Source organism: Micromys minutus, assembly GCF_963924665.1.
Source record: "Micromys minutus genome assembly, chromosome: 1".
Taxonomy (NCBI): Eukaryota; Metazoa; Chordata; class Mammalia; order Rodentia; family Muridae; genus Micromys; species Micromys minutus.
In genome coordinates this window covers 255,522,761-255,549,605 of record NC_137969.1, presented here as the reverse complement: position 1 = coordinate 255,549,605, position 26,845 = coordinate 255,522,761, and the positions used below count along the sequence as shown (strand labels likewise).

At 38.3% G+C, this 26,845-nt stretch overlaps 2 pseudogenes across 2 annotated transcripts in view; both read left to right on the top strand.

Annotated features, from left to right (window-relative positions):
• Window positions 1-26,845, top strand: part of LOC308437885 (protein O-mannosyl-transferase TMTC3-like) — a 200,731-nt pseudogene that overhangs the window by 31,490 nt on the left and 142,396 nt on the right. The gene's annotated exons all lie outside the window — the stretch shown is intronic.
• On the top strand, window positions 20,979-22,529 carry LOC308437903 (pyruvate kinase PKM-like; annotated as a pseudogene). Its single transcript has one exon. The product of its transcript is annotated as a pyruvate kinase PKM-like (transcript).

The following is a 26,845-nucleotide window of genomic DNA, read 5'->3' as shown; positions in this document are numbered from 1 at the left end:
TTGATCGACATTATGGTTCTTCCTATGGTGTTGCCAACACTTTCAGATATTTCAGTCCTTCCCCTTTCTTCTCCATTAAGGTCATTGTACTCAGTTAGATGGTTGGTGAAATTTTCTAATATATGTATAAGACTAAGACATGGACTGATAACAAGGACATAGAAATCACCTGTCTATTCATACTGTGATGAGGACACATACATCAAGTATGGTTTTGAGAGTTAAGTGTGTGTCAGAAGCTCATTGGGACGCTGTCTAGGTGTAATTGACACATTTCCTTGTGTCTTTACACTATCACACTCAAACAGAATCCTATTGTACATAAATCCTGCTGACAGTGTCCATCTTTCCTAATGCACATAGATGCAGTTTTCAGTTTTTGGAAATACATATTTATTCTACTAAGAATTATTTTTTATACTCTGCCTCAAATCAACAACTTAAAAATGTGAATATAAAAAAATCTTCTAAAATGATGGGTAGGTCTATGATCAGATACAGTTGTCTGTGTAGAGACACAAAGGACTCAATTTTTAAATGCATGGATTGGGCCTACTTATTGACAGTAGATTAGTGAGCAAAGTTCTACAAAATTCAGTGTATGCTCATAAGTAGAATCTAGTACATGTTAATTGTACTACATTGCCCATGATTCATCCTCAAGGAATCCAAGAGTAGAAAATGGAGTAGTCCTACTCACTGATGCCTTAGTGTCCCAACAGGTAAATATTTGCTTCCTTATCTATGACCCTGTATTCTGTAGTTCGACAATTCTTGCTTTTATTGGAGAATAACTTTATTCCTGAAAGATGAAAACAGTTTCATCAACCTGCAGCTATGACATTTTCTTGGTCACTGGAAGGTTCTTGATGCCCTTGATTCATCTAATAAAAAATGAATTTATGCATATAATTTCGCTACAGCTAAAAACTGTATTTCTGATATATAATAATCTACTATTTGTGATCTGATTAAATTTATATTCACATTTAATGTCGACTTCTCCTTTAGTGTAGACAAAAATTATTGATAGCCAAACTGTATGTATTACTGCATTGTAAAGGCTTTGATCATATTATGTCTAGCTGAATATGAAAATTCAGAATGTAGTTCAGAGATGATTCTATGCAGTGGTACTATGGTCTGATATGTAACATATCTCCAGCCTTATAATGTGTTATGTAATGAACAGAATTGCTACAGATATTCCTGTTCTGTGCAGTTAAAGAGGGCAGCTAATTTCCCTGCTGTTTTCCAGGAAGGATAATGCTATTAGGAGTCAATCTGCTGCTTCACATAGGATCACTCATTGAAAGTATAGAAAATCTTAAAAGAAGCATGAAACTTGATATCTGTATTTCTTATGTCTGTAAATATCCCCTGTGGTTCCAGGACAACTTTCTAGGAATATTTAACTTTCATGTCAAGTGAGCCTGAGTAACTAAATTAATAAGATAGGCCTGAGCTCTTAAGAGCCGGAAGTATAGCCTTCTTCTCTGGAGAGTTGAACTGGGGCATCTAGAAGCTTGTCTGCAAGTACAGCATAGTGTTAGTACTAGTGTCTGTGACTGGAGACTACCCATGATTAGACCCAAATTGGGCTTGACACTGGTCAGCCATTCCTTCAGTTTCTGCTTGTTTCTTTCGCTGATTTTTTTCTGTAGGAAGAAAATATTTTGGGTCAAAAGTTTTGTAGGTGTATAGTTGCACCTATACTTCCAAGGGGGACCTGTTTGGCAACTGGAAGTGGTCTCTTCAGGTTCCATATTCACACTGTTGATCCGTTTGACAAGGGTCACCCACAGTGAGTCCTGGAGCCTCCCCATATGTAAAAGTTTGTAAAGTGTATGCTTAATGGTTTTTAATCCCATTGATAGTTTAATGTCTCTCATTTGATCCCCAATTTTATTAATTTGTTCTTTTTGTCCTTTGCTATCTTTCCTTTATATTTGTCAGTCTTCTTTATATATCAAAGAACCCATTTCTATTTTCTTTGATTTTTGTATTATCTGTTCCATTGTCATCCTTTCAGTTTCAGGTGAGGATTTATTATAGCTCCCAACCCACTGCTTCAGGATTTGTTTGTTTTTTTGTTTCTCAAGGGCTTATGATGCAAAATCATAATAGTTATTAAATTAATATTATATAAATTAATATATATACTTTATTATTAATATAAATATAGTATTAATATAAATTAAATTTTAATTTAGGTACTTTGCACTATAGTATTCTGTGATTATATGTGATTCTATTCTAGGAATTTTCAAATGTACTCCCTATGACTTATTTCTGGACAGTGACATCATTTACAGTGTGTTGTTAATTTTTATGCGTTGTTGAATTCTCTATAATTTTCCTTACTATTTAGCTTTATTATATTGCAGTCAACTAAAATGCTGTATGTTGTTTCAATTTATTGTATATTTTTTGAAACTTGTAGTACATCTTAACATGTTTAGTTATGTTTAAATAGCCAATTTGATAAAACACTGTGACCAAAATATCATGCATTAGAGAGAATTAATTTCACCTAATAATTCTAAGTGACAGTTCATCATTGAGGGAGGTCTGTCCAGTAACCTGAAAAAGGAAACTGGGGCAGCAACTGTGGTAATTTCAGCGTGCTAACCTGTTTTCTTGCCTTCTGCAGTCTGATTCCATATGCCATCCAAGATGACCCATAGCGTGTGTCACTGCCTCCTTCAGGATGAAAGACCGTCAGCTATCTTCATTCAAGTATATGTGGTCCAGGCTTGATCAGCAGCCAATCAGCTTGAAGCATTTTCCTACTGGAGTTATTCCACCTCCCAAAAATATTGACTCTGTCTTGCTTTAGATTGATATTTAAACTATCTAACACATATTCAATTTTGAAGAAAATTTCCTGTACTATCATTGTTGGGTTGGAGTGTTCAGGAGACATCTATGGAGTCCATGTCTGTTACATGCCAATTATCATCAATGATTCTCTTACCAGATTTTGTCTAAATAAACTTTGTATCAGTACAGAAGGTTATTAAATTCTACCATTGACAGGCACTGCAATGCTTGTAATCTGTGCTTTTAATATATATAGTATACATTTTTGTACAAATTTTGCTTTATATATTTAAAATTTTAATAATATTTAATGGATTTTTCTTGAATAAATATGAAGTGGTTTTTTTACCTCTTCTAACTAGTTTTGTATATTTATGCTTTCTAATTTCTTAACTTTATTTTGTTGGGGTATCTTTTTTCAAATTTACCATTTAAGATAGACAGAGATGTCTGTTTTTAATGGTACCAACAAGATTTCTTTCACAGTTGAATCCCAATGCTAGTCTGATTTTTAATCAAAAAATTGTGACAATTAGTGATAAAAGTTATTATTAAAATGTGTCAAAAAATTCTTGTCATTCTATTTGTCTTGGTGCTTTCTTAGAACTCAAAATTAGCTGTTCTGGAATTATGCGTGTATTCCCTATGATATTGGATGTGTTTATTCACTTCAGCACAGACAATTCATTAATAAGTTTTAAGCATTAATTTTTTTGCTTATTTATTCAATATTTGTTTGTTTGTTGTATATGAGCACAAAAATAATGTATCAGATTACATTGTAGATGGTTGTGAGCGGCAATGTGGTTGCTGAATATTTACTTTAGGTCCTCTGGAAGAGTAGACCCCAACTCATTATTTGTGTCTTTATTAATTTTGGTAGAATAGATAATGTGCAATTATTTACCTTTTCATATTATGTGTTCTCTCATCCTCTTGTATGTAGATGGGTTTGGTACATTTTCTAACTGTGTTATTGGCACATTTATTTTGCACTAGTTTGCTAGAAAGTTTCTCTGGATTTTTCCCATGATGTTCTACTCTTTCTCCTCTGCAATAACACAAAAATTGGCTAGGTCTCTTCATAGCATCCCACAACATTTATATGCCATATTCATACACAGTTAAAATATTCACATTTGTCTTTACTGAGTGACTCAGTACTTGTACTTGTCATGTTTTGAACATGACTCTCAGATGTTTTTCCAGGATGATGTCTATTGATGAAATGTACCAGTGAGGGATTTTTGTTTTATACTCATTAAGAATTTTATTTCCAACATCATTTTAGTTATTCTTTACTTGACATAATATTTTCATAGCATGGATTACTTTCTCTTCATTCAGTTCTTTTCTAAATTCTTGTTGTAGATGATGCTGTTGTCTTAGAATATAATTCTTACATTTGGTTTTGTTTGAGCATTGTTCAATCATTCTTTCAAAACCTTTGCAGAATTATTTTCTTCCAAACTCAATACAAGAAAAGAAAGAAAACTAAAAAAGAAAAGAAAATGAATGAAAGATAAATCAAACAAATAAGAAAGAAAATGTATCAAGTAAAACATACAAAGCCCCAGTAAGCATGTAAATGACAGCATTTCTTTTTTGTTTTTTGTTTTTTTTTAAATTTTCTCTACTTATTTTTCAAACGTTATTTCTTTTCCCAGATTCCCATCTCAATTAAGAGTATTAAATCCCCACTCTCCCTTCCTCTATGAGACTGCTCCCAAACCAACTAATCCCTTTCATCCCACTCCAACCCCACAGCATTCCCCTACACTGAGGCATTGAACCTTCACAAGACCCAGGGTCTCTCTTAACTGTGATGCCTAATAAGGCCATTCTCTACTACATAGCAGCTGGAGCCCTGGATCTCTCAATGTATACTCTTTTGGTTGGTACTTTAGTTTTTAGGATCTCTGGGTTGTCTGGTTGTTTGATATTGTATTTCTCCCTATGTAGTTGCAACGCCCTTTAACTCCTTCAGTCATTTCCCTAACTCATCCATTAATGACACTGTTCTCAATTCAATGATTGGCTGAGAGCATCTTCCTGAGTATTTGTCAGACTCTGGCAGAGCCTCTCAGAAGACAAATATATCAGGTTCCTGGCAGCATGCTATTTTTTGCAACCACATTATTGTCTGGATTTTGTCACTGTATATGGGGTGGATCCCCACTATGTGATAATTAGTTCCTCTCACGATGCTGCTGTACACATCTATCCATTATTAAGGAGTGGCCTTCTTCACTGCTGACCCATGAAAACACAGTTTTCAATGTCTTTAAATCACCAAATGAATTAACACTAATTATAGCCTAATTCTTGCCCTATAGTGAATCAACTACTCTCCCTTCAGTTATCCTTGGGTTAAAGTCTTGATAAGCCTTGAGGTTTCACTTCCTCGACTAGAGCACAGGGGTATGAAATCTTCCCATGACACCTGACATTTCCAGAAGTTGTTATGCTTCTAGCTTTTTTATAAGAAATAATATATATTTATTAAAGGCATCTTAAAAAGGAACAGAGTTAAAGAGTTTATACCTTTTATATTCAAAACAATCAATAGAGACAGTATGATCCAACAATGAACTATTGACTTGATAATGGATGTGTCTGTCAATAGAGTGTAATTGAAAGTCAAATACAAATTTACTTTTCAATTGTCATGTGTAGTTTAACTGATAACCTAGGGAGCCAAATCACTGGAGTTTCTTTTGAAAACATCACTTTTGTAAGCCAGCTGGGTATTATACTCCAGGGTGGGTGGTACCTGATTTTCTAATAAAGTGACAAAATGATCCTATAATTATTTGAATTATCTTTATCTTAATAATATTTCAAAAATATATTTTATAATTTTTAATTTCATATATTTTAACTTTATATTTTTATTTATAAATCATTTATTAGTTTAGGAATTCTTATAGGTTTCTCTTTAAGACTTTAGTTATTTATATGTCTATGTAGTGTCACTACAAGACAGTACATCTTCATAGATCTGCTCTAAAGTGGTGTGCTATAACTTAATGATTGTTATGTTTAAGAATATGGGAAAATCATATTAATGGCAGGAATGTTTTGTAAAATGAATTTCTTACAGCCTTGCTGAATAAGGGTGGACCAGTTACAGATTATATAATAATCCGAGGCAGACTATCTCAGGATAATCACCTGCTCTCTATTAGCTCATTCCATTATAGCTCCCAACACATCAGGTGAAAGAATTTTCAATTTAGTATCTTACAAATTAATGAGGGCAGCTGCTGACATAGCTGCATGACCATATCTTAAAAGCTTTTCGGAATTCTGCTGTAGATTCCACTAGAAGAGCTCTGATATCTTTTCTATGCAAGAGACCTGATTCTTCTGAGAGTCCATAAGAAAAAAGTTGTGAGTACCAATAGAAGCATGAATAGCAATATGGGTTTATTAAGATAACAGAGTTCAGGGCATGGAGAGTTGGCTCAATGGTTGAGAGCACAAGCTACCCTTTCTTAAAATAGGTTTAGAAGTTGGCAGGACTAAAAGGTTTAAAAATTACAGGCACAAAATATATCTGCCTTTAAACTTTGATTTTGCTATCATTATTAAACTATAGCACTTTTATTAATTGAAAATTACAAAAATGTTACAATCTACAACAATACAGGATATAAAGGTCAGAAGCTTTACTTATCTCCTTATGGACTATATTTATGAGTTTAAAAGTTTTGATACTAAGAGAATATCAATATAAATTGGTTTTTTTGTGTCTAAATAAAGCAGAAATAAAAACTAAATCCTAATCTTTATGAAAGCCACTAAATTACTGTAAACTGCTAGGGACATGTAAAAAGTGCAGGTTAATAGACACCTTACACATAACAGAATTCTTCAATGTGTTCAGAATTATGTTCATTATCATGCTAAATACTAAAAAACAGAGAAGGATCATTTAACTCCAATATGCTTGGTATGTTCCATCCCTCAGTGAGGTTAGAGTTCTACTAAATAGGGCATTTAAGATGTTTAAACTTATCATAACAGAGACATTCAGATTCTAGCAGTGACATTCCACACATGAAGGTCCCCAAGAAAACAATTGGCACCACGACAACGGACTTCACTTGAATTATGGTAATACTATTAATTCTATAACAACAGTACATAAGTCCTCTATATAAACAGTCCAACTGAAGGCTTAGGCAATATCATGGAGAGAGAAAGGAAATAACTAAACAACCATACATTAGGATGAGTGGCATAAAATATTTGACTTTTTGACACAAAACAATCATTAGACACTAAATTTAACAGAAAGATTTATTTCTTGCTTACAAACAACAAAATCAAAATAGTCATCAGTACAGTGTAAATAGCTGGAAGGTTGCTGATGCTCTATCCCTGGCTGATGACCCTTAGATACATGGTTCTTCCTAATGAGAGGCAATTATTTATGTGTATATGGAATCTGACAGATTGTCAATGCCCTAGAGTATTGACCTATCCACATGAGCCTATTATAGATAACCAAACTGTGCACTGGGTTATTGATGAATTGAGATGAGGACCTAAACTTGGAAGGACACATATTGGTAGTTCTAGGAAGTGAGAGAAGGATAATAAGGGAGGTGGGTATCATATATATATTCATGTGATAAAATATATACATATTGGTATGATATTTTCCAAAATATCATTTAACAAAACCATTTGAAATATAAAATGGGAGAACCTATTTGAGTTATTTTTAAGTGATTGGGCATATATAATCACAATATTATAAAATCAAGAAATTAAAAATATTTGAGGCAAAGATTCACATACCATTTGAAAAGATATAATGTAATTCCTGAGCCTCAGCTATTGTATTCAAAAATAATGTTTCGACATTCCACCAAATTTCATGATAATTGGTTTCTTTTTTTTTACTGCCAAATGCAATTGCAGTGTTTATATACATCACATCTATTTTATAAATTCAATAGGTCATGAACATCCAAGCTAATTCCATCCAAAATTAGTTTGAGTAATTATTAAACTTACCATATTAAATTTGAAATAATTTACCCTCCCACCAATAATAACTAAATACTGCACTTTACACAAATTGTTAGCATATAAATATCTTTTCAATGTATATTATTTTTCCAGTATAATTTTGAAGAATATTGGTAGATAAAATCTATAGTAAGATAAAGGTTTATCTAAATAATAATATCAAAAATAGAAGAGTTAAAAACATGAATATTCAATACATATATCAACCAGTGTTCAATATTCTTAAACATCAGAGAGAAGAAAATGAAAGGTGACATTATACTATCTCAGTTAAGAACTGTTTTCAAATCATCTAGATTTGAAACCATCCACACCTGGGGATCCACCACATATGCAGCCACTAAACCCAAGAACTATTGCTGGTACAGAACACAAGCACTATTGCTGACACCTGGCAGGAATCTGATATGGATGCCTCATCAGAGTCTTTGCCAGAGACATAATGATATAGAGGTGGATGCTTGCAGCTAACCATTGGACTGAACATAGGACCCCTAGGAAGAAGTTAGAGAAAGAACTGAAGGAGCTGAAAGGGTCTCCAACCCCATTGGAAGAAGAAAATTATCAAATAAGCCAACCCACCAGAGCTCCCATAGACTAAAATAGCAATCAATGAATTCCCATGGCTCCAAGTGCACATGCAGCAGAGGATAGCATTCTCTGGCATCAATGGGAGGAGAGGCCTTTGTTTCAGTGAAGGCTGGTTTTCCCAGTATAGTTCTCCTACACTGAAGTGGGAAAGGGTAGTTGGGAGAGGCAGCACCTTCATGGAGGCTATTGTAAGGGAAGGAAGTTGGGACTTGGGGAAGGACATAACATCTGAAATGGAAATACAGAGGATATTCAATAAAAAAAGAAATAGCTACTATGATTAGGAAACTCAGAGTTCCCAGTTTTTTGTGTTATTGATCGTGTTAATAAGATAATTTAAAAACAGAAGAAGCTGACAGACATTCTAGGACTATTAGAGTTTGAGAAAAAGGAGAAGTAGGGCAAGGAGGAGAAAAAGAGGATGAGGAGGATGAGGAGTGAAGGAGGAACCAGATAACCTGAAAATTTCAGCAGCTGCCCTAAGGATAAAGGTGGATATTAGTCAAGGAAAAAGCGACATGTTTGGCACAAAAGTTCAGCAAACCGGCTAATGGCAGAAAGGGTAAAGGGGCTTCAGAAGTCAGTCACCCCAAAGTGTCAGGGAGAGCATGCCTGTAAGACAGATAAGGTGTGCTTGGGGGTTTTGGAAAACACACAGTAAGAAAGAAAAGAGGGGGAGGAGCTTCTAATGTATTGGGATCTTGGAAGGACACCTGCATTAGCTCAGCTAGAGAAACTGGTCAGAAAGTTTAGGGGCAGGGACCCTCAAAGGAAATGTTTGTAATTCCTGTATTTAACTGAAAGCTTGAAATGTCCTTGTTTTAGTCCTAATGAAAACCCAGAAAAGCCAAAAGAGAGCTCTGCTTTCCTGTTCTTTCACTTCTTTAGTACACAGGAGAGTGCACCATTGTCATTTTATAACAAAATAATTTCCCCTGGTATCTTGTCAGTAAAGAAACTCAAGTAAAATATAATCACTTATTAAACATTTACAAAATGCTCAAATAAGAAAATAATCAAGGTATCTGGTGTAAATACAAAGACAAAGAGTTCTAACATATTTCCTGGTAGAAAGGTGAACGTTGAAGCTAGTTATCATAGACAGATGATACACAATATTGTAATGCTGCTCTTGCGACCAAACTCATGCATTTCATTAGTGAATTCTGTAATAACTGCACCCTTCGAGCTTCAGGCCATGAGCTGGTGCTACAGCGGGAAGATATGCAAATTGGAACCCACTCCCTTCTCTTAAAACCCTGTCCATACTCTAGCTCTAGCAGAGGGGCCTCATCCTGATTTCCTCAGCCTCCAGTTTCCAGATTCAGTTGAGAGCCCTGAACAAGGACCTTTCACCATGAAGCTGTGGCTGCACTGGATAGTTTTTGTAACACTTTTAAATGGTAATTTATAATGAACAAGAGATGCTGAGTGACTGAGTGTGTGTAAAAATTAAGGACCTTGGATCTGTATGACATTTTCCTGAGCAGCATTCTCTACTATTGCAGGTATCCAGTGTGAGGTGAAGCTGGTGGAATCTGGAGGAGGCTTGGTACAGCCTGGAGGTTCTCTGCGACTCTCCTGTGCAACTTCTGGATTCACCTTCACTGATTACTACATGAGCTGGGTCCGCCAGCCTCCTGGGAAGGGACTTGAGTGGGTGGGTGCTATTAGAAACAAAGCTAATGGTTACACAGCAGAGTACAGTTCATCTGTGAAGGGTCGGTTCACCATCTCCAGAGACAATTCTAGAAGCATCCTCTACATTGACATGAACACCCTGAGAGCTGAGGACACGGCCACTTATTACTGTGCAAGAGATAAACAAAGTGAGGAGACTTCAGTGTGACTCCAGACACAAACTTCCTTGCAGTGCTGCTCAGGACCAACAGGGGGCGCACATGACAAGAGAAAAAGAGAGTGCATTGCAGCCAAGCACTACTTTACAACTGGAAAATTCACTGTAACTTAACAATGCTTTAGAAACACAGAGTTTCTGTATTAGAAAGTGACAACTGAACAGAGTTTTTAATCTATGAGAAAGTGTAATGTAGGTGCAAAGTTCTTTTTGGAAAGAGGGAAATTTTGAAGTCATGAACACAGATATGATTTTTCCTATTATATGTTGTATTTAGAGATGTTGATTTTAAACACCTTGTTAATCAATTTCAATGATTTGAACGTTTAGCATGAACGGCAGCACTAGGTTTCCTTTTGAACATTACACTCTTACTGTACATCAAATTTGCGGACGTTGCAAGATTATTGGAAAAATTATTGTTGGAACTCAGTTGTAATACTAGATATGTATTCATATGATATGCAGGTATTGCTCTAAATAGGGAGATAGGATTTGTTTATAAAGTTTGTTCTAATGGATAATAATTTTCCTTTTTTGAAGACAAACAGATTTATATTATACATCTTACATTAAAGTCAATTATAGAGTTGTCAGAGATAAAGGTCTGGTGAGAAGGACATCGAAGTTGCCAGGGGGCAGAGAGATCACTGCCAAGTGCACACGGAAAGCATGCCCCTGCCCTGCCTTATGCAGAGACCAGGAACCCAGCACTGGGACCTCTGTTTCCACCCGGTGGCTTTGGGGTGCAGAACAGGGCTCGGCTCATCTGCCACCTGGACCAGCATTTCCCAGAGATAAAGGCCTGGTAAGAAGGATATACGAGTTGCCAGGGTGCAGAGGGATCTCTGCCCAGTGTGCACAGACAGCACGCCCCTGCCCTGCCTGATACAGGTCCAGATGGGTTCAGTGCAAAATTTTATCAGACATTTATTGCAGACATAACAGCAATACTCTCCAAACTATTCCAAAAGATAGAATCAGATGGAATACTGCCTAACTCATTTTTTGAGGCTACAATAACCCTGGTTCCTAAACCACACAAAGACCCTACAAGGAAAATGAACTTCAGACCAATCTCACTTATGAACATTGATGCAAAAATACTCAACAAAAACCTTGCAAACCTAATGCAAGAACACATCAAAATGATCATTCTTCATGACAAAGTAGGCTTCAGCCCTGGGATGCAGGGATGTTTTAATATAAGGAAATCCATCAATGTAATGCACCATATAAACAAACTCAAAGAACAAAATCACATAGTCATCATTCTGTATACTGAGAAAGCATTTGACAAAATTCAACACCGCTTCATATTAAAAGCCCTGGAAAAAACTAGAATCCAAGGAGTAAACCTAAACATAATAAAAGTAATATACAGCAAACCAACAGCCAACATCAAACTTAATGATGGGAAACTTGATGCAATCCCACTAAAATCATAGACTCGACAAGGCTGCCCACTCTCCCTACTCCCCACTTATTCAACATAGTACTGGAAGTACTGGCTGGAGTAATTAGACAGCAAAAGAAAATCAAAGGGATACAAACAAGAAAGAAACAAGTAAAAACATCACTCTTTGCAGAAGACATGATAGTGTACTTAAGTGACCCCACAGATTCCACCAGAGAACTCCTGCAGGTGATAAACAAGTTCAGCAAAGTGATTCAAATGAATCAGTAGCCTTCCTATATTCAAAGGACAAAAATTTGGAGAAAGAAATTAGGGAAAAGATACCCTTCACAATAGTCACAAACTGTATGAAATACCTTGGTGTGATTCTAACTAAGCAAGTAAAGGACCTGTATGACAAGAATTTCAAACCTCTAAAGAAAGAAATCAAGGAAGATCTCAAAAAATAGAAAAATCTCCCATGCTCATGGATTGGGAGCCTCAACATTTTAAAATGCCCATCCTACTAAAAGCAATCTACAGACTCAATGCAATTCCCATAAAAATTCCAACCCAGTTCTTCATTGAATTGGAAAGATCAATGTGCAATTTCATATGGAACAACAAAAGACATAGAATAGCAAAATCCATCCTCAATAACAAGAAAACATCTGCGGGAATCACTATCCCAGACCTCAAGCTATATTACAAGGTAATTGTGCTGAAAACTGCATGGTACTGGTACAGAAATAGGCATGTGGATCAATGGAATAGAATAGAAGATCCAGAAATGAGCCCTCAAGTATATGGTCACCTGATTTTTGACAAAGGAGCCATAAACATCCAATGGAAAAAGGACAGCCTATTCAACAAATGGTGCTGGTCAAACTGGAGCTCAGCATGCAGAAGAATGAAAATAGACCATTTCTTATCTCCCTGTACAAAGCTCAAGTGTAAGTGGATCAAAGATCTCCACATTAAACCAGATACACTGAAACTATTAGATGAGAAAGTAGTAAAAACCTTAGTACACATAGGCACAGGAGAAAATTTTTTGAATAAAACACCAATGGCTCAAACTCTAAGGTCAAAGATTAACAAATGGGACTTAATGAGATTGCAAAGTTTCTGTAAGTCTAAGGACATTGTCAAGAAAACAAAACAGCAGCCAACATAATAAGAAAAGATCTTTACCAACTCCACATCAGATAGAGTTCTAATATCCAAGGTATACAAAGAACTCAAAAAGCTAGACACCAGAGAATCAAACAACCCTATTTAAAAATTGGGGTACAGAGCTAAACAAAAACATTCGCAATTGAGATATATAAAATGGCTGAGAAACATCTAAGGAAGTTCTCGACATCCTTAGCCATCAGGGAAATGCAAAACAAAACAACCCTGAGATTCCACCTCACACCAGTCTGATTGACCAAGATCCAAAACTCACATTACAGCAGATCCTGGCAAGGTTGTGTAGAAAGAGGAACACTTCTCTACTGTTGGTGGGGTTGTTAACTGATACAACCACTCTGGAAATCAGTCTGGTGATTCCTCAGAAAATTGGACATAGTACTACCTGAAGATCCAGCTATTACACTTCTGGTCATATACCCCAGAGACACTCCAATATACAACAAAGATACATGCACCACAATGTTCATAGCAGCTCTATTTATAATAGCCAGAAGCTGGAAAGAACCCAGATGTCCTTCAGTATATGAATGGATACAAAAATTCTGGTACATGTACACAATGGAGTACTAATCAGCCATCAGAATCAATGACTTAACCAAATTCTTAAGAAAATGGTTGCATCTAGAAAATATCATCCTGAGTGAGATAACCCAGTCACAAAATAACAGACATAATATTCAGTCACTGATAGTGGGTTGCTAACCCCAGAGGCTCGGACTACCCCAGAAACAACTCATAGATTGTGTGAATCTCAAGAAAATAAGAAAACAAAACAAAACCAAAAAAAAACAAAAAAACATTATGCTCATTTTTTGCACACCAGGAAAACCTTGGCTAATTCAGGTTTACTTCCTGTTTTACATGTATTTTTTGCTCATTGTAACTAGTAAGACCTTAATGCAGAATATCAAACCTTAAAAAATAAAAAAAGGAAAAAAAATGCCAAGCACAGACAAAAATGTATTTGTATATCTTTATGCAAAAATGTTTAATTTTTTTCTTTTATTTTTGATTTTTAAAATAAAGTTTAAAAGAAAAAAAAATAAAAGAAAAAAGGGAGATGTAAGGATCAGCTTGGTGGCTCAACCAAAATGGCGCTGACATCCTGCTTGGTTAGAAATAAACAACCTTACTGTGCATGTACATAACCGCTTCTGGCACCAAACATGCCCACAAGCCATTATGCTAATAAGGTGATCCCTGCTCCACCAATCCCCAAAGGACAAGTCACATAACCTCAGTCTGAGAAGGATAAAAGTAGGGTGCTGTAGGCACTTGGATTCCCCTATTAGCATTGAGGTGTTCCTGAATAAAGGCTGTTGAGGAGAACTGTTAGAGGCCTAATATCTAAGGTAAACAAAGAACTCAAAAAGCTAGACACCAGAGAATCAAATAACCCTATTAAAAATGGGGTACAGAGCTAAACAAAACATTCTCAGTTGAGCAATATCGAATGGCTGAGAAATATCTAAGGAAGTGCTCTACATCCTTAGCCATCAGGGAAATGCAAATCAAAACTACCCTGAGATTCCACCTCACTCCAGTCAGATTGGCCAAGATCCAAATCTCAGACGACAACAGATGCTGGCGAGGTTGCTGAGAAAGAAGAACAGTTCTCCACTGTTGGTGGGGTTGCAAACTAATACAGCCACTCTGGAAAACAGTCTGGCGATACCTCAGAAATTTGGACATAATACTACCTGAAGACCCAGCTATTCCACTTCTGGGCATATACCTCAGAGACACCTTAGTACACAACAAAGATATATGCACCACAATTTTCATAGCAGCTCTATTTATAATAGCTAGAAGCTGGAAAGAACCCAGATGTCCTTCAGTATATGAATGGATACAAAAATTCTGGTACATTTACACAATGGAATACTACTCAGCCACCAAAAACAATGACTTGACCAAATTCTTAAGAAAATGGCTGCATCTAGAGAATATCATTCTGAGTGAGATAACCCAGTCAGAAAAGAACAGACATAATATGCAGTCACTGATAGTGGGATGCTAACCCCAGAGGCTCGGACTGCCCCAGAAACAACTTACAGACTGTATGAAGTCCAAGAAATAAAGAAAACAAAACAAAACAACAAAAAAAAAATCTCTATACAACAAGAAAACTTTGACTATTTCCATGTTACATTTTGTTTTACATGTACTTTATGCTCATTGTAACTATTAAGTTTTCAATGCATACAATCAAACCTTTAAAAAAATCAAGTACTGACTAAAAATATATATTCATACAGTTTTATGTAAAAATTATTTAAAATCTGAAAAAATACTGACAAAAATGTATTGTATAACTTTATGCAAAAAATGCTTAAAATCTGTACATTTATCTTTGTTTTGTTAAATAAAGTTGTTAAAAAGAAAAAGAAATGGAAAACTCTCTCCTCCCATTGTTTGACTGAGAAATAATAAATTAATAGTTTTGGGAAAAAAAAAGAAACTACTCATTTGGACTTGCTTTGCCAACCTAATGGAAGAAGCTAGAGTGGTAAACCGATATAAAATATGAAGCAAGTAGAAAAATGTGTGAAGTGTGCATGAAGGACAGATTTTCTGTCTCCATAGAATATTCTAAGAACTTAGTGAATCTACTAATGAACAGGCTGAGAAATTTGAATTGACAGTGACATGTATTATTCTCTACGAGGTGCTCATGAGAAGCCGGAGTCACTGGTCCATAGGTAGCTCCAGGACAAGAGAAGTGAAGTAGGAAGGTGAACGTTAAAATTACTCTGAAAATTTTCAAATAAATGTGAGTTTAATTCTGATAGAACTGTTTAAATACAGGATGCATTTTTTCATAACAAAATGAGGAGCATTTACAAAGCTGATGTGATTCCGCTGTGAGCATCAGAATCTCATCCTGAGGAGTCATGAAACAAAATCAGTTTTAAAACCAGTGAACATGGCAGGAATGGGATGTATTAATTTTTCTGATAATAGAAACCAAGCTATGAATTCCAGAAGAACCTGGGAGAATCCAGCCATAGGTGCATTATGAGACCTTCAGTAAAGTGCTGAATAATACATCCCAGGTTATAATAACTCAGAATGTAAGTTTGGCCATAGTATGATTGAATATAGTATATCTAGTGTTAAATTCCACAGTAATCTATATTGTATACTAAATTCATTTGTGCTAGAAAATTGTCAGCTGTTCAAGAGGAAGATACCCACCCTTTATGCATTAATCCTGAAGAAACTTATATATTGAAAGGGAGTTGTCCTTGACAAGAATGTACATTTTCTTTTTTCAGTGACTGATGGTCAGTACTTACTATGGGTTTATATTGGAGAGACATGTTGATATTACATACTGGAGCTGCATGCATCCTCCTTCTTGTGCAGTCCTTTCACTGTTGGCCAAGGTTCTGCACTCCTTTAGTCAGGGGATTAAGCTGGTATTCTCATTGTGGCATAGTAGCATAGCAGGGAGTAACTGAAGAAATACAAATGTAGAAGAAATTTAGGCAGGCTGGGTCCCAAGTGTTGTTGGGAATATAAGTGTATCTTTAGAATGTGGGAAAACAGGCTGTTAAAATGTTACTTTTGCTAATGAGATCAAGAATATCACAACAAATATAAAGAATGTTCTTTGAACATAGATAAATAAAACTGCTACTGTCGTCACACATATACCTTTGTCTTCATTTTCCAAAAAGTCTCAGATAGACATTAGGAAAACGTTCATTAAAGGAGTTCTTTGAGATAAATGTATTTATAATATTTAATGACTCATCAGTGTATAAACTCATTGTTTCATAAGATGTACAAAACTCTCACTGTTTACACAGATATGGACTCTCTTCATTAGGAACTCAAAGCAGAGTGAGAAAGCATGATTTCCTGTGTGCGTGTTGTCCTCTGCCTCCTGTAGTTCATCCTCCTTCTCATTGACCATTTTATTATTTGTTCATTTCTCTTTTGATATGGAGGAGCTCATACAGAGCATGATAAAGAACTGAAGTGTATGTAGGAGAGTTATCAAATCTATTGTCTCAAGATCTTTAAACTAGAGCTACCACCCAGAGATTATCTTTCTGCAATGAACAATCTACTTTTGTAAATAACAAGAGCTTCATCAAACAGTACACATTTCAATATCAGATATATTGTCAGAATTCTTCTGACGTGGCAGGTTAATGAAGCACCCCATGATCATGAAGATTCCAGCCTATCCCACACACAGTTATTGCGATGTTCCTAAATCAGTTTCTATGCAGCACTTACTCTTAAGAAGATGACAGAGATTTGAAAATGCTGAAGCTAGTATCGATAGTTGAAGAACTGTATTGGATTTATCTTCATCACACATGAAGAGTTTTTATGTCTAATACAGAGTGAGAATAAATAGAAAAAATATTTAGTGATATGTCTACCAAATTTAATATTCTGTCATTTGTCTATGGTAGGAACTCATACACACCATGATATTGATGGAAGTGTATGTAGGGAGATTATAAAATATATGGTTCTAGGCTCTTTCTACTTAGACAAATCATCCAGAGATTATATTTCTCTGAATTAATGAGATTCAATTACTGTCAAATATAGGAGCTTCATGAGAAAATATCTATTCCAATATCAAATATATTGTCTGAAATCTACTTATCTGGCATATTAAAAGAACACACTATGATTAGAAACATAGCAATCCCACACCAATAAAAAAAAAACCAGTCACTGTGATGTTCCTAAATCTGCTACTATGCAGCTATGACCCTAAGGAAGATGATATAGCATTGAAAATGCTGCAGCTACAACCATGAGATCAAGACTATGCTGGATCAGGAATGAAGCTCATTCTAGACCTTATGTAGATCGAGATTAGATAGAAAAAATAGGAAGTTTTTTACTTATTTTTCTGCACAAGCCACAGAATTCTACCTTCATCTTTGAAAGTCCAGAATGAATGGATTCAAGAGGCAAGTATCAGATATGTTGAAAATTTTACAGGTTTTTTAACAATGAATAAAAGGGCATAAAGCATATAAATACCAAACATATTATCAAGTTTTCAACATGTTGATCAAGAAAATGTAATTCACTAAGGTAGTTTGAGATTTCACCTAATCCATGAAACAATGACATTTATTACAGAAACAATTACACAAAATTCTAATGAGATGTTGTTGAAGAGTGTAACATAATGAATGGTTATTTTAACCTTCTGTAGTTACACTTGACCTATATGTTGATGTTTTCCCAAAGAGCAAAATCACTAATGTAATGTTTCATGCCTGTATATCGACTGGAAATATAACAGAGTTTCTGTGCTAAAAAGTTAAAATATTATAACAAGTTTTAGGACACATGATAATGTATATTACAGGTAGGAGAATGGAAGAAAACTAGGAACAGGCTGAACTTGCAAACAAAAAAGCATGAAAGTCAGGAACCCAAGTATTAATGGAAGTTTGGCACTGATTGAGTCTCTACAAACACATGATGAAAAAAGTGTCTGTGGGAAGTTGGTGTAAAATGGGAAGTTGGGATCATGTCCAGATGTGTTTCCTATGAATCCTACAGTCTTCCTGAACTCTAATGCCAGATTCACACTGTGAATGATGAATGATGAAAGACTGTGATGGTCTTATTTAAATAGCCAATGCCGGTCTCTATACAGCTTCCCCAATTATGAAGGCCAATTTGACTCCCATATGCAAATGCATTTTCTACCTCTAAACTATATCTCTCCTGCAATGGGTTGACCACATATCTCTCACTGGTGGCTGATCTCTAAAGAAAAGGAGGAGTAGCCTAAAAGATGAGGGAGTTGAGTTTTGTTTACCTGTTGACAGCACTTCCTGGTGAGTGTTGAGATTTCTTACATGTGTCCATGAGGATTTTTATTTTTCTGCATGATTAACAAAATTCCCTCTCTTTTGTGAAGGTATCTTGTCTCAGGTGCAGCTTCAGGAGTCAGGGCCTGGCCTTGTGAAACCTTCTCAGTCACTGTCCCTCACCTGTTCTGTAACTGGATATTCCATCACCAGCAGAGGCTACTACTGGATTTGGATCCGGCAACATCCAGGAAATAAAATGGAGTGGATGGGACACATACGTTATGATGGTGGCACTTACTACAACCCATCATTCCAAAGTCGAATCTCCATCAGTAGAGACACATCCAAGAACCAGTTCTTCCTGCAGTTGAACTCTGTGACTACTGAGGACACAGCCACATATTACTGTGCAAGAGGCACAGTGTGGAGTCTTCAATGTGAGCCCAGACATAAACCTCCTTGTAGAGCAGCTCTGTACCAGCAGGGGGCATGCAGCACACACAAAGCAGAGGGAAACTACTTCAGTTAAAATAACCAAAAAAAAAAAAAAAAAAAAAAAAAAATCTAAAAGACAAACAAACAAGCAAAACAAAACAAAATTGCCCAAAAGTATAACACCAGCCTTTTATTGTATAGGAGGAAACTCTGATGATGTTAAATTATCTGATCTTCAGGTGATATAACACTAGAGCTCACTGAAACTCACTTATGCCTAGAAATTTTCAATGACATCCCTCCTTGAGGCTCCACATTCCAGCCAAACATCTCACCTAATGCAACTTTTCTCCTGCAGGATAAATCACTACTAGAAACTCTACAGATAATAGTCAGAAGCTTAGAATCTACATTAGTATCTAACATCCTACTGGGCATCTCAGCTCACTGAACAGTAAAACCCCAGAGCAAAATTATAACCCCCTATGGTTATTAAGACCACAAAACCCCATTGTAGGCCCATACTGGACCTGAATACTCTCTTGCCACTAGAAGAACAGACCAAACAGGGAAGAACACCAGAACAGAGACAGAAAACATGAGAAAAAAAGTTCATCCATTAAAGATAAACTCTGAAAATGGGACCTATGCTCATTAAAATCTCATAGTCAGATGACTAGTCAGTGGGCAGCATAAGAACAGAATTAACAAGGACCAGCGCTATATGGAAACATTAGAGTCCATCTATTCAGCTCAGTGAGTCCTAGATATTCCAACACAGCTGAAGGACAAGTGAATATTCCTAAATATAATTTTATGAATGAGATAAATTCTGTTAACCAGTGAAATAATAGAGTTTGTTGGGAAATACAGTAAAGGCGAACATGCATGGAGTCTGAGAGGCACACCACATTCTTCTTTCTATCTCTCTTAAAGGCAGCATCTGTAGGAGAAACATTGCTGTTTTGGTGTCATGCTTGTGGGAGACAGAGGCCAGGTGTCAGCAAAGGATTATCCATGGTGTTAATACTACTGGCAGAAAAAAAAGAAGTCTTAATTATCAGGATCTGGGAAGAATTTCCAGTGCAAAATTTTGAACTCTATCAACATTTATATTATTAATATAATTTTATTATTAACATTATATCACTATCACTGCCCCAACTTCAAGGCTTCCCTTTCGCATTCCTCCCTAAGAAGTTGTTGGGTTAATTGTGGGGACGTTTGTCTGCTCCACCACAGGGCACTACTTCTAGGGTTGGCAGTAAGCAGGAAGTTTGGTCCAGCTTGTCCCACACATTTGTAGGGAGGGTGTGGGGCTGTGAGAACCTGCAGAACACAGCTTCATGGGTGAGGAGCCAGGGGGTGAGATATGGGATGGTCAGCCAGTGCTGGCTCACTGATCTCAGGGCCTGGGAAAAGACCAGGGCCAATGGCACTCAGGTCTCCTCTTTAGCCAAACACTGTTTGATGCCCTGGAAGGGATGATATGGAGTATGGTGCCTGAAGATCTACCATGAGGCTGAAGTGTAAGAGAGGAGTTCTGGCTGGTTCCACAATAGGGAGTCCTAGTCTTGCAGGCAGTTGCTTGCTGGCTTGTTTTGGATGGAAGCCACATTTTGGGCACAGAGAAGTCTTCTATGGACATTAGAGGGCAGCTTTGTGTTTGAATTGTTTCTCCACTGCTCCCCATCGCTGATTCCTATGATAAGAGAAAGTCCATGGATTAAAGACATTTACTGTACAGCAGGGAAACGTCCTTACTGTACAGATGTCCACTTTAGGTATTGCAATGGGATCTGAAGTACGCCCAAAAATCTCAGAATCCATGCCGAAGCCACACAGTGAAGCAGGGACTGCCTTCATTCAGACCCAGCAGCTCCATGCAGCCATGGCTGACACATTCCTGGAACACATGTGCCGCCTTGACATTGACTCCGAACCTGTCACAGCCCGCAACCCTGGCATCATTTGTACCATTGGCCCTGCTTCCTGGTCTCTGGAGATGCTGATGGAGATGATTAAGTCTGGAATGAATGTGGATCGGCTGAATCTCTCTCATGGAACCTATGAGTTTCATGCAGAGACAATCAAGAATGTCCGTGCAGCCACCGACAGCTTTGCATCTGATCCCATCGTCTACTGTCCCATTGCGGTGGCTCTGGACATGAAGGGGCCCGAGATCTGGACTGGACTCAACAAGGGCAATGGCACTGCACAGGTGGAGCTGAAGAAGGGAGCCACTCTGAAGATCATCCTACACGGAGAAGTGTGACGAGAACATCCTGTGGCTGGGCAGCAAGAACTATGTGGATGACGGGCTCATCTTGCTGCATGTGCAGGAGCAAGGTGCTGACTACCTGGTGACAGGGGTGGAGAATGGTGGCTCCCTGGGCAGCAAGAAGGGCGTGAACCTGCCTGGAGCTGCCGGGGACCTCCCTGCCGTGTCGGAAAAGGACATCCAGGACCTGAAGTTTGGGGTGGAGCAGGATGTGGACATGGTGTCTGCATCTTTCATCTGCAAGGCCGCCTACGTGCACGAAGTTCAGATGGTCCTGGGAGAGAAGGGCAAGAACATCAAGATCATCAGTAAAATCGAGAACCATGAAGGTGTTCCCAGGTTTGATGAGATTTTACTGGCAAGTTATGGGATCATGGTGGCTCGAGGTGACCTGGGCATTTAGATTCCCGCAGAGAAGGTCTTCCTGGCTAAGAAGATGATGATAGGAGGATGCAACCGAGCTGGGAAGCCTGTCATCTGTGCCACACAGATGCTGGAGAGCATGATCGAGAAGCCACGCTCCATCCTTGCTGAAGGCAGTGATGTGGCCAATGCAGTCCTAGATGGAACAGACTGCATCATGCTGTCTGGAGAGACAGCCAAAGGGGAATCCGCTCTGAAGGCTGTTCACATGCAGCACCTGATTGAGAGAGAGGCAGAGGCCGCCATCTACCACCTGTAGTTATTCTAGGAACTCTGCCACCTGGCACCCATTACTGTGACCCCACAGAATCTGCTGCCATGGGCACTGTGGAGGCTTCCTTCAAGTGCTGCAGTGGGACCATTTTTATGCTCACCAAGTCTGGCAGGAGTGCTCACCAAGTGGGCAGGTACCGCCCTCGTGCCCCTATTATTGCTGTGACCTTCAATCTCCAGATGGCTCGCCAGGCCCATCTGTACTGCGGCATCTTCCCTGTGCTGTGTAAGGATGCTGTACAGGAAGCCTGGGCTGAGGATGTTGACCTCCGTGTAAACTTGGCCATGGATGTTGGCAAGGCCCGAGGCTTCTTCAAGCAGGGAGATGTTGTCATTGTGCTAACCGGGTGGCGCTCTGGCTCTGGCTTCACCGACCTCATGTGTGTACTGCCTGTACCTTGAGGATCCTCTGGAGCCCCTCTTCTAGCCCCTGTCCCTCCCCCTCCCCTATCCTCTCCATTAGGGCAGCAATGCTTGTAGTGCTCACTCTGAGCCATGATGTGGCGCTGGTGGGCTGGGACCCCAGGAGAAGTTAATGCCTCTGAAACATGCAATAAAGTCAAGCAGTTTCTCATGGGTCTACCTATGCCAGGGGTGAAGGAAGAACACAGGTGGAAACCCTCTGAGTATCACAGAAGGACAGCAGCGTCTCTGTGGACTGTGCTCCTGAAGAAAGTTGTTCAGAGGATTTCCAGACCAAGCCTGGAGTCAGGAGGCAACAGTAGGGGCGGAGGGAATGGGGCCCAGGATTCCATGTAGGTGACTTAGCCCTGTCCCTGACTTGTATTCCCAACAGCTTTGTCTTCCCCTCTCCTCCTCCTTGTGCTCTCCATTGCTGTCACTGCAGACACTGTGCTCTGCACCTTTTTTTTTTTTTTTTTTTTTTTTTTTTTTTTTTGCAGCTTCTCCAGGCCTGTTGCTATAGTGCCACCTGAATGTCAATAAACAGCAGTTGAAAAATAAATTACTGTCATTGCAGAAAGTGGATGAATAAAAAAACATACACCACTTTTCCAGGTGGGCCTGGTATTAAATACATTTTGCAGGAAGATGTCTTTGAACGAAAGTTAATTGGCTAAGCCTCCAGGCTTCAGGTACCTCATTACAATGAAGATCTGTCTTGTGCCTACATGACTTGTGGTCATTTCTTCTCAGGTGGAGGAGCTTAGGGTGTTGCCCTTATGTGAATGATGGCCAGAAATATATGGAGGGCTGTGGATAGTGTCCGGGGCCTGGTTTCCTGGGGGTTTAGAGAAATGCCTACCATCTCTTTGGTTCACCAGGGTTCCAAACCTCATCTCAACCATGAAGTGGATGCCTTTCATGTTCCCAATGTAGGTTCCCCCTGCCCATTGCTATGTCCCCACCCTAGAACATTAAGACCCCATAAGGTTAGGGGCCTCCTTTCACTGAGGACAGGCAAAGCAGCCCAACTAAAATATGTTCCACAATCAGGCAGCTGTTTGGTGATTGTTCATATTTATACTTGCTCAGGAACCACATGAAGACCACATAACACATCAGCTACATAGGTTCTGAGTGGGAGGCCTCGGTCCATCCTGTATATGCTTTTTGGTTGTGGTTTCAGAATGTGATAGCTCCAAGGATCCAGGTTCTTTGACTCTAGTGTTCTTCCTGGAGAGTTCCTCTTACCAGTGAAACCAGTGAAATAGCATTTGTTCACCCTATTCTTTCATAAGTCTCCTGAAGCTCCAACCACTGTTTAGCTGTGGGTATTTATATCTTTCTGAGTCAACTGGTGGGTGGAACCTCTCTTTTTTGCTTCCTTATTTAATTATTAGATTCTTTGTATTTACATTTGAGATGTTATCCCTTTTTCCCACTCTAATCCCCTCAACCCCCCCTCCATTTGCCTTTACAAAGGTGTACTTTATTCTATCACACCCTCCACCTCATTGCTTGCCATTCCCCTACACTGAGAATACATGCCCTCCCTGGGCCATAGGCCTCATCACCCATTGCTGCCAGGCACTGCTATCTTCAGCTACATATACAATTGAATCAATGTCTCTCAATGTGTGCACAAAGGTTAGTGTTTTAGTTCATGGGAGTATTGGAGGGTTTGGTTGGTTGATAGTGTTTTTGTCTTCCCATGAGTTTGCAACCCCTTTCAACTCTTTACGTCCTTTCTTTCACACTTAGGTCCCCGAATTCAGTCTGATGGTTAGCTGCAAACATGCTCAGATTCTAACATAGTCTCCAAGGAGGCATCCAGTTTCTGCTAGTAATTACTTCTTGGGATCAGCTATAGTGCTTGGATTTGATGTCTGCATATAAGGTGAATCCCAAGGTGGGACACTTCTGAGTGATCTTTTCTACAATCCCTGTTCCTCTATTTTACCCTGCATTTCCTACTGTGGGTGTTTTGTTCTCCCTTCTAAGAAGGACTGAAACATTCCTATTTAGGCCTTTCTTCATTTTGTGCTTCACGTGTGTGAATTGTTTCTTGGTTATTTGGAACTTTCTGGAGTTAGCATCTGCATATCAGTAAGTGCATATCATATGGTTTTTTTTGGTTGTTTGTTTGTTTTTTGACTGAGTTACCTCACTCAGGATGATAGTCTCTAGTTCAGTCCATTTGCCTACAAATTTCATGAAACCATTTTTTTTTCTAATAGCAGAGTAGTACTCCATTATGTAAATATACCACACTTTCTGTATTCATTCCTCTGCTGAAGGACATCTGGGTGGAATCTCTCAATTAACAAGTTGCTCCTGGCTCCCAGCATGACAGATTATCATTAGTAATGTAAGGGATTGGTGTTTGTCCATGGCATTGGACTCTATTTGAGTTGTTTAATTCTTGTCCATCCCTCCAGTCTTTGATCCATTCCCCATGCCTGTATTTCTTGTAGGGAGGATAAATTTTGGAATGAAAATTTTGTGAGTGGGTTTTATCACTCCAATATGATTCCTGCTTGGCTTCAGTAGTTGGCTTCTTCAGGTTCCAAATCCCATAAGTAATGAGTCAGAACAGCATTTCTGTTGTTATTGCTGTACATAAAATTCAGAAAGTTCTGATAAGATACAAGGGGTGACTGAAAATTTCTTGTAGCCTTGTAGGCTTGACTGGTTGCTAACTATGAGGTCACTATTTGAGAGGAATCCATAAGGTATATAGAAGCTAAACTTTTGTGCTTGTATGAAATATTCTATAGATTCATGGTTTATTTTAGTTCCTTTATTTTTCTTAGGTTTTGATTTCTGTATTATTCATGGATCTCTAGGGTCAGAGAACTTATGTATAGTCTCTATATAGCCAGGAATTTATTGATGACTTACATTCTGTAGTCCAACTCCATAACAATGGCCAGCAGCAGCTGTGAAGTTCAAGGATCTAACAGATGCTCACTCCCACAGGCAGGCAGACAAAGTTCCACAAGGCAGGAAGGAAGAGTACCAAAAGGCAGGCAGGCAAAGAAAGACAGCCTTCCTTGTCTCAGTGTTCTTAAGAAAGTCTCCAACTGAATTTGTGTCCCAGATTAAAGGTGTGTACCACCACACCTAGATCTAGGATTTGCTTTATCCCAGATGACCTTGAGATCAGCGATCTCCTTGTCTTAGTTTCCTGAGATTCACAGCCTCCATGCCTCAAGATCAGGATCAATGGTTGGCCCCCCAATTCTGGATCATTGTTCATTCCAGGTATAGTCAAGTTGACAATCAGAAGTAGCCACTTCAACTGTATATGCTATCAATTCATTAGCAGGTTGTGCTAAAGTTTTTCATTATTAATCTGTGGAATTTGATCTGTGACTTAAGATTTAGAAATTTTTATTTAACAAATTTGGTTGCTTTTGTGTTTGGGAACTGATTTCAGAGTGTAAAAACATATTATCAGAAAAGTGTCTGTGGGAAAGTTGTTCTAGGATGGAAAGGTGGGATCATGTCCAGATGTGATTCCGGTGAGTCCTACAGTTCTCACGCACTCTAACTCTAGACTCACACTATAGTTACCCAGAGACAGTGTTGGTATTATTTCAAAAATCAAGTGCAGGCCCTATGCACCTTTTCCAATTATGGAGGCAAGGCTGGCTCCCACATGCAAATGTTTCTTCTAGCTCTAACTTAAATCTCCTCCTAGGCTGTGCCTACTCACATACTTCTCATTGGATGCTGATCTCTGAAGAAAAGAGGGTGCAGCCTAAAATATGGTACTATTAAATCCATTGTGCCTGTTAACAGTTTTTCCAGGTAAGTGTTGCCCTTCTATAAATGTTACCCTAAGGGTTTTTTTTGGGGGGGGGGTGTTTACTGCTTGAGTAAGAGAATCGCCTCTGTTGTCTGTAGGTATCCTGTCTCAGGAGGAGCTTCAGGAATCAGGACCTGCCTTGTGAAACCTTCTCAGTCACTGTCCCTCACCTGTTCTGTCACTGGATACTCCATCACCATTAGTGGTTATACCTGGAACAGGATCTAGAAGTCCCCAGGAAATAATGGAGTGGATGGGATACATAAGCTCTGGTGGTAGCACTGACTACAATCCATCTCTCAAAAGTCAAATCTCCATCACTAGAGATATGACCAAGAATCAGTTCTTTCTGCAGTTGAACTTTATGACTACTGAGGACACAGCCTCATATTATAGTGCAAGAGACACAGTGCAGACACTTTATTGTGAGCACAGACATAAACCTCTTTGTAAAGCACCTCTGTACCAACAGGGGGCATGCAGACCTACCAAGGATCAAAGTGTT